General features: G+C 41.6%; 1 long non-coding RNA gene across 2 annotated transcripts; it reads right to left on the bottom strand.

Moving 5' to 3' along the window:
• Positions 1 to 4,663: 4,663 nt before the first annotated feature.
• LOC125508744 lies at positions 4,664 to 7,287 on the bottom strand. 2 transcript variants are annotated; one of them, XR_007283745.1, is made up of 5 exons: positions 6,641 to 7,287; positions 6,320 to 6,527; positions 6,119 to 6,208; positions 5,032 to 5,864; positions 4,664 to 4,953 (listed from the first exon to the last, which is right to left on the bottom strand). It is a non-coding gene; the product is annotated as an uncharacterized LOC125508744 (long non-coding RNA). The 2 variants fall into 2 exon arrangements; XR_007283744.1 differs by having other exon boundaries at positions 6,679 to 7,286.
• Between the last annotated feature and the right edge of the window lie 2,182 nt (positions 7,288 to 9,469).

Below are 9,469 nucleotides of genomic sequence, written 5' to 3'. Positions count from 1 at the left end.
CTATAATGAAAGATTCCCACTAGTATATGAAAGTGATAACATGAGAGACTCTCTACTATGAAGATCATAGTGCTACTTTGAAGCACAAGTGTGGTAAAAGGATAGTAACATTGTCCCTTCTCTCTTTTTCTCTCATTTTTTTTGGGCCTTTTCTCCTTTTTTATGGCCTCTTTTCTTTCTCTTTTTTTTATTTTTCATCCGGAGTCTCATCCCGACTTGTTCGGGAATCATAGTCTCCATCATCCTTTCTTCACTGGGACAATGCTCTAATAATGATGATCATCACACTTTTATTTTTCTTACAACTCAACAATTACAACTCGATACTTAGAACAAAATATGACTTTATATGAATGCCTCCGGCGATGTACCGGGATATGCAATGACTCATGAGTGACATGTATGAAAGAATTATGAACGGTGGCTTTGCCACAAATATGATGTCAACTACATGATCATGCTAAGCAATATGACAATGATGGAGTGTGTCATAATAAACGGAACGGTGTAAAGTTGCATGGCAATATATCTCGGAATGGCTATGAAAATTGCATAATAGGTAGGTATGGTGGCTGTTTTGAGGAAGGTATATGGTGGGTGTATGATACCGGCGAAAGGTGCGCGGTATTAGAGAGGCTAGCAAAGGTGGAAGGGTGAGAGTGTGTATAATCCATGGACTCAACATTAGTAATAAAGAACTCATATACTTATTGCAAAAATCTACAAGTTATCAAAGAAAAGTATTACGTGCATGCTCCTAGGGGGATAGATTGGTAGGAAAAGACCATCGCTCGTCCCCGACCGCCACTCATAAGGAAGGTAATCAAAAAATAAATCATGCTCCGACTTCATCACATAACGGTTCACCATACGTGCATGCTACGGGAATCACAAGCTTCAACACAAGTATTTCTCAAATTCACAACTACTCAACTAGCATGACTTTAATATCACATCTCCATATCTCAAAACAATTATCAAGTATCAAACTTATCATAGTATCCAACACACTCATAAGAAAGTTTTATTATTAATCTTGTGTACCAAGCATATTTAGATTTTAAGAAAATTACCATGCTATTTAAGACTCCCAAAATAATCTAAGTGAAGCATGAGATGTCAATAGTTTCTATAAAACAAATCCAGCACCGTGCTCTAAAAGATATAAGTGAAGCACTAGAGCAAAATTATATAACTCAAAAGATATAAGCGAAGCACATAGAGTATTCTAGCAAATTCCAAATAATATATGGCTCTCTCAAAAGGTGTGTACAGAAAGGATGATTGTGGTAAACTAACAAGCAAAGGCTCAAAGAATACAAGACGCTCCAAGCAAAACACATATCATGTGGCGAATAAAAATATAGCTCCATGTAAAGTTACCGATAGAAGTAGACGAAAGAGGGGATGCCTTCTGGGGCATCCCCAAGCTTTGGCTTTTAGGTGTCCTTAGATTATCTTGGGGGTGCCATGGGCATCCCCAAGCTTAGGCTCTTGCCACTCCTTGTTCCATAATCCATCAAATCTTTACCCAAAACTTGAAAACTTCACAACACAAAACTTAAAGTAGAAAATCTCGTGAGCTCCGTTAGCGAAAGAAAATAAAGGACCACTTCAAGGTACTGTAATGAACTCATTATTTATTTATATTGGTGTTATACCTACTGTATTCCAACTTCTCTATGGTTTATAAACAATTTTACTTGCCATAGATTCATCAAAATAAGCAAACGACACATGAAAAACAGAATCTGTCAAAAACAGAATAGTCTGTAGTAATCTATAGCTAGCGCAAGATCTGGAACCCCAAAAATTCTAAAATAAATTTCCAGACGTGAGGAATTTATCTATTAATCATCTTCAAAAATAATTAACTAAATATCACTTTCCAAATAAAAGTGGCAGCAGATCTCGTGAGCGCTAAAGTTTCTGTTTTTTACCGCAAGTTCAACAAGACTTTCCCCAAGTCTTCCCAACGGTTCTACTTGGCACAAACACTAATTAAACACAAAAAACACAACCACAACAGAGGCTAGAAAAATTATTTATTACTAAACAGGAGCAAAATCAAGGAATAAAAATAAAATTGGGTTGCCTCCCAACAAGCGCTATCATTTAACGCCCCTAGCTAGGCATAACAATCAAGAATAGATCTAGGTATTGCCATAATAGTAAGATAGATTATTAAAACTCATCTCATATTCTCTATGTTCGGCGGCAAGTTTTCTTTGAGGAAAGCAAAAGTAATCAAAAGGACTAAATTTAACGGGACAAAAGTCCCCAAGATCAACCTTGGGAGGTATAGGTTCCTCCTTTGGTCCTTCATATTGCACAACCAATTCATCATTATAAGCATTCTTTTGATAGAACTTTGTGAGCTTATATCCAAGAGAATATCCTAGTTCATTATTTCGAATAGCCAAATCATCATTAAGTTATGAGATTCTGTCAACTAAAACATTGGTAGGAACCCTTTTTCTAAGATTTTCATTGAAAGCAACATAGTCTAGAGATTGAAAACGCATTATTTCTTATTGATCAAAGAGGATAGCCTCTATGGGAGGACGGCAAGCGTCCACCCTATAATGTGCAAAGATTTCTTTGGCCTCTTTTATTATGAATGTAAACTCATGAGACAAAAAGATAGTAGCGGCACGCTTAACAGAAGAATGCTCAATATTAGAAAATTCCAGAAAAATCCGTTGTATGGAAGGATGCATGTGCATGAATTGTCTTTCAAGTTCAACTACAAGCATGGCAATAGCGTCCGCAAGACTACTAGTTCTATGAAGGATAGAACTACCCATAGAAGGTAAAGCACCGGCACAAGTAAAGAAATCTTGAATAACTCTTTTTCCAATAATATTACCACTACCAACACGGAATATTTTTGTATGTGAGATAGTGGGTTCTTTAGTAGGAGCATCGGAATTATTATCGACAATAGTTTCCCCAATTTCAGACATAGAGGCAGAAGGTAAAGGACTAGCCATAACGACAAGCGAACAAACTAACACACAAGCAAAAAAAGCAAGCAGGCAAAAAGAGGCGAATAGAGAGGGAGGATAGAGAGAGAGGGCGAATAAAACGGTAAGGGTGAAGTGAGGGAGAGGAAAACGAGAGGCAAATGGCAAATAATGTAATACGGGAGATAAGGGTATGTGATGGGTACTTGGTATGTTGACTTTTGCGTAGACCTCCCCGCCAACAGCGCTAGAAATCCTTCTTGCTACCTCTTGAGCACTGCGTTGGTTTTCCCCGAAGAGGAAGGGATGATGCAGCAAAGTAGCGTAAGTATTTCCCTTAGTTTTTGAGAACCAAGGTATCAATCTAGTAGGAGACTACGCGCGAGTCCCTCGTACCTGCACAAAACAAATAAATCCTCGCAACCAACGCAAATAGGGGTTGTCAATCCCTATAAGGCCATTTACGAGAGTTAGATCTGATAGATATGATAAGATAATATTTTTGGTATTTTTATGATAAAAGATGCAAAGTAAAATAAAGGCAAAGGAAATAGCAAAGGAAATAACTAAGTAGTAGGAGATCAATATGATAAAGATAGACCGGGGGCCATAGGTTTCACTAGTGGCTTCTCTCAAGAGCATAAGTATTCTATGGTGGGTGAACAAATTACTGTAGAGCAATTGACAGAATTGAGCATACTTATAAGAATATCTAGGTATGATCATGTATATAGGCATCACGTCCGAGACAAGTAGACCGACTCCTGCCTGCATCTACTACTATTACTCCACTCATCGACCGCTATCCAGCATGCAACTAGAGTATTAAGTTAAAAACAGAGTAACGCCTTAAGCAAGATGACATGATGTAGAGGGATAGACTCTTGCAATATGAAGAAAACCCCATCTTGTTATCCTCGATGACAACAATACAATACGTGTCTTGCTTCCCTAACTGTCACCGGGAAAGGACACCGCAAGATTGAACCCAAAGCTAAGCACTTCTCCCATTGCAAGAAAGATCAATCTAGTAGGCCAAACCAAACTGATAATTCGAAGAGACTTGCAAAGATAACCAATCATACATAAAAGAATTCAGAGAAGATTAAAATATTGTTCATAGATAGACTTGATCATAAACCCACAATTCATCGGTCTCAACAAACACACCGCAAAAAGAAGATTACATCGAATAGTTCTCCACAAGAGAGGGGGAAACATTGTATTGAGATCCAAAAAGAGAGAACAAGCCATCTAGCTACTAACTATGGACCCGTAGGTCTGAGGTGAACTACTCACACTTCATCGGAGGGGCTATGGTGTTGATGTAGAAGCCCTCCGTGATCGATGCCCCCTCCGGCGGAGCTCCGGAACAGGCCCCAAGATGGGATCTCGTGGATACTGAAAGTTACGGCGGTGGAATTAGGGTTTTGGCTCCGTATCTGCTTGTTTGGGGGTACGTGGATATATATAGGAGGAAGGAGTACGTCGGTGGAGAAACAGGGGGCCCACGAGGGTGGAGGGCGCGCCTGGTGGGGGTCGGCGCGCCCCCCTACCTCGTGGCCTCCTCTTTTCTTTCTTGATGTAGGGTCCAAGTCTCCCGGGTCTCGCTCGTTGAGAAAATCACGTTCCCGAAGGTTTCATTCCGTTTGGACTCCGTTTGATATTCCTTTTCTTCGGAACCCTAAAACAGGCAAAAAACAGCAATTCTGGGCTGGGCCTCCGATTAATAGGTTAGTCCCAAAAATAATATAAAAGTGGATAATAAAGCCCAATAATGTCCAAAACAGTAGATAATATAGCATGGAGCAATCAAAAATTATAGATACGTTGGAGACGTATCATCGTCTTGAAACAGGCGCTGGTTGTTGGCAGTTTCGTAGCATTCTTCTTGTTTGTAATAGCCTCTATGTACTTTTTGTGTGCTTCTCTTGTTGGATGTGTTGCTGAAGGTGGCGGAACTTTTCTTGGTGCATCAGATTGCATGCTGTAGGAAAGTAGGTATGCATATCGTTAATTGCCTAGAAGGAACTTAGAAAACAAACTATGTATGTAACAGTCGTACCTGTTAGCTTCCTATTGGTTGTCCATGTACTCCCTCCGTTCCGAATTACTTGTCTTGGATTTGTCTAGATACGGATGTATGTAGCACTAAAATGAGTCTAGATACATCCGTATCTAGACAAATCCAAGACAACTAATTCGGAACGGAGGGAGTACTTGCAAAAGCCAATATTTATTTGTAGGGAAGATGAACTTGTAGGGATACAATGAACAATGATATGGGTGTTGTTATATATAGATGTGTGGCCGTCATAAAAACATGTAACCGATATATATTGTTTTTAAAATAGTTAATACACCACAAATATAGCAGTGAATATGTAGAAAAGTTATAGATGGTATTTATATTGTGGTTTTAGTTAGCAGGTTAATGTACATATTAATATGGCACATGTATGTAAGATTTGGGCATGGTGATTGTTTGTTTGGGTCCTAGCAAAGAAAAGAGTTGGTTGGAATGGTCATTCACAGTACTGTCATTAGTGTGGCCCAGTTAAATAAAAAATTAAAATAAAATAAACTACTGTCCAGGGAGTGTAATTTGCCATGGCGTTCCATTTCGTGTGATTATAATAGAGATCCTGATGTTAACATTCAAAATGTAGTACAAACACAGTTTGGTATTTACAGATTTATGACTAAAAGTACCCTCGTGAACTCATACACATTGAGCAAGGGTACTCTGGTGGTTTTAAGGAGAAAGGAGAAAAGACAAAGATAAACTCGATGCATTCAATTATTATCCAGTAATGAAAACCTTTCCTGTATGATTGTCTTCTCCACATGTTAACATGTGGCATGAATAGTAAGACCCTTCCTGTTTGATTGTCTCCTCTGCATGTTAACATGTGTCATGAAGATTGATATAAGATTTCAGTCTAGGTGTGTTACATGAATGGAAAATTAAAATTTATAAGCACTCAAGGACATAGCAGGAAGCTAGGACATGATGCATAAAATAAGGTTTCTGGGTTACAATGGAAGCTCAACAAATAAATATTGAATGAAGAAAAATTATATTGAGATTGATATTGAGCAAACAAAATTATAGAATTAGCAACCGAGGAGAATTTGGGAATATGATGTACCGGTAGGAGGCAGAAACCAAATGCGCTTGTGTTTGTAGTGAGGGAACCCCAATGAAGATGACCACTCGGGCATAGTTGAGCACGCGGTACCTGAGAAAGTGCAAATTTGTGATGCAATCAACAATATATCATACATAGAGAATATGGAGGAAGTGGCAGGGAGTTGCTCATCGGAGGCAGCATGAGTGGTGTGGTAGAGACCTGATGGGAAGGAAATGAGGTGAGGCCGAGCAGACTTTAAAGAGAAATCCATCAGTTTCTTGTGGAGATGGTGGGGAGAGGAAGTGAAGCGCCTGGAACATTATTAGGAGAGGGAGCGTCCAACATCAATTATTCAGCTGGCTGTTTGCTATCCATCGTGACCATGGAAGATACACAGGGTGGGCCAGTGCCCGATGGAAGCAATGGGCTGCAAAGGATGTAGCAGTAGGCCGTGTAAGGTTGATGTGGCCCTTTTCATAAGATATATAGGATTATATATGAAAAAGCGGAAATTCTCTTGCGACGAACAGAGAACAGTACCTTGCGAGTTGCGATGAACAGAGTACTGAGTACAATACCTTCAAGTCGACGGATAGCGTCACCGTAGTCCGAAGCTCGTTGTCGTCACCAGCCAATTAATAACCAAGAGGGAAGTGCATAAATTTGTGCTGGATTAGCCGAGACGGCATCCGAGGCAGGAGGTGCTTGCCGACGTCGGCACCAAGTTGGGATGGGTAGAAGCGGGTCCATGGCTGAGCAGTCCAACACTGATCCCCAACCATGACACCACTGGCCGCTACTTCGTTGTGAAGTAGCCGTGGCAGGCTCCATAAGTATGGATGAGAGTGAAGGGGAGAGGAGGGAAGGAGGTGGCTGTTGTGGAAGGAGTGGTGTGCAATGGGAGGAAGGGTGGGTGCCGACTTGGTAGTGAGGCATGGCAGAGAGAGATGGAGCGGAGAGGGGATCGACCAATAGAGGCATGGCGGAGAGAGATGGAGGGGCGAGGGGATCGACCAACGGATCCTGGGCGGGGCGGCGAGGCATGGTGTGCAGCACGCAGGGGGAGCTAGCTGACCCACCGGGATCCTGTGCTGGCGGCGCGCCCTGGTGGAGATAGGGGAAAGCGGGGGAGGGAGTTAGGGAGGAAAGCGGGGGCATGCTCGCATCGCAGAAAAAAAGAACATCGAGGACGATGGGCTGGGCTGGATTATGTCTATCGTCAACTTCTCTGGTTGGCCCTACTAGCAGTAACTAAAGTTAACGTGTGCAGTAACTAAAGACAACGTGTTCTTTTTTCCTGTGGCGCGTCCCGCTTGTAAGCCTCTAATTAAACGCTGACGGGGCAGTGTTGCTGATGTGTATAGCCTGCATGTCAAGAGAAATAGGTTAGTGGGGATGAACTAGTTAGGTATTATAGATGTGGCCTACTACTCAAAATATGAGAGATCCAGAAGTGATGATACTTCACAGATGACAGCTTCAACATATAGTAAAGAAGAACAAGTCGACCCGACCTGACAGATTCAAAATAAACTAAGGGAGAACAACTCGACCTGACCAGTCGACCGTAAATGTCTCTGCTACTCTTCCCAACAAGGAACATACTTATTAAAGAAGAGAAGAGGATCATCTTAAAGAAGAGTAGAAGAGCAAGCAGATTGAAGATATTACAAGTCCTTCTATACAATGTCTGTTGCCCACCCATGATGAACCAAAGCGCACAGAGAAATACTATTCCTTCTGGTCTCTCCATATGTGGCTCACATGCATTTCAAAACTAAAGTAGGAACATTTAGCTGACCAATTAAACATGTCTCAGTTTTACTAATATCAGCATAATATCATATTTGAATTTGTACAACTAAGCTTGTTTAGCTCGATGGGTGGAGCAATGCTATTACGACACGAACCACGTAGGCTTATCGTGATCATCATAAAATGGGAAAACCGTAAGCATGATGAGTATAGTGTTGATCGTGGCAGTGGGATGGCAGATCTGAAGCTGCAAACCACGCAAAGGGTAGTTAGCAACGGATGTTTGCTTTGAAATAACAACTAAGATTTGGTATGGACAAGAAAGTACAGTCAACAAGTGACAAAGAAATGCAATTCTGCTATCTCTCTATATGTCGCAACATGCATTTGGAAACTCAAGTGGGACCTTTAGCAAACCAATTAAATGTGTCTGTTAACTAATATCAGTATCATATCACAATCATATTTGAACAACTAAGCTTTAGAATTTTGAGTGTTGTGTTGTTTAGCTTGAAGGGTGGAGTAATGCTAGTATGACAGAAAGAACCTACGCAAATCATAGTAGAGTAGATAAAAGGGGAAAACCCTAAGCATCAAGAGTAAAATCAGGAAAGTGGAACTAGCTCGACCAGTGAGTGGCGTACATGCTTTTCGAAATGAATATAGGAACATTAGGTGACCAATTAAACGTTCTCTGTTTTAGTAATATGAGCATCATATCAGATTCATATTTCAACAACTAAGCTTTAGAATTATGAGTGGCATGTTGTTTCGCTTGATGGGTTGAGGTCTTGAGGAGCAGTGCTAGCACGACACAAAGCACCTACAATGATGGTAGTGAATATAAAGAGGGGAAACCATAAGCTTTACAAGTATAGTGACCGTGCCATGGCAGATCTGAAGGTGAAAACCGGACAAAGCTACTTTGCAACCAATGTTTGCTTTCAACTAGCCACTACGATTTGGTACGGACAAGAAAAGTACAGTAAACAATTTACGATCTATTTTCCAGGTGAGATCACTAACTTAAGCACATATGAAAGAGTACCACCTCTCTTGCGATGCCATGTAGCCCCCTGCTAATACGTTGAGGGTGCTGCGGGTGCGATAGCTATCGGCGGCGCGGAAGAAGACTTTAGACGGCAGACGGCCGGGCCGGGGGATAAGTCCTATTGCCATGGATGAGGCGGTCGTAGGAGCGGCAACGACAAGGTGGACGACGGTGCTGATGAAGCAAGAGGATGCGATGAAAGGATCCTAGTCCGGCACCATGGATGAGAGACGTCCATCTCTTGTAGTGGACGTCGGGGTAGGGGTAGCCGCTCCGGCAAGGTGGAGGATGGGGTGGCGGACGGAGGAGGCTGGCTGCAGTGGGGAGGTTGTTGTGGCGCCGATGGTGTATGAATTGGGAAATGAAGGGGGAGGGGGATCTCAAACTTTGGGACGCGCTTGTCTGAAATGTGGGAAAGCTACGAACTTATCCCTCGTTTAAAATTTCGGACATCACGTCAGTTGGGGATAGGACGGTAATCTCGCATCTCCCAAACATTTTCCAGTAGCGATTTTGGGCGAGGAGAGGGTATTTTGCCGCCCATGGTGTATGAACGGAGCTGA

This window comes from Triticum urartu, chromosome 5 (assembly GCF_003073215.2).
Source record: "Triticum urartu cultivar G1812 chromosome 5, Tu2.1, whole genome shotgun sequence".
NCBI classification, from domain to species: Eukaryota; Viridiplantae; Streptophyta; class Magnoliopsida; order Poales; family Poaceae; genus Triticum; species Triticum urartu.
The sequence above is the reverse complement of the archived record's forward strand: the minus strand, read 5'-3'. Positions and strand labels throughout refer to the sequence as shown.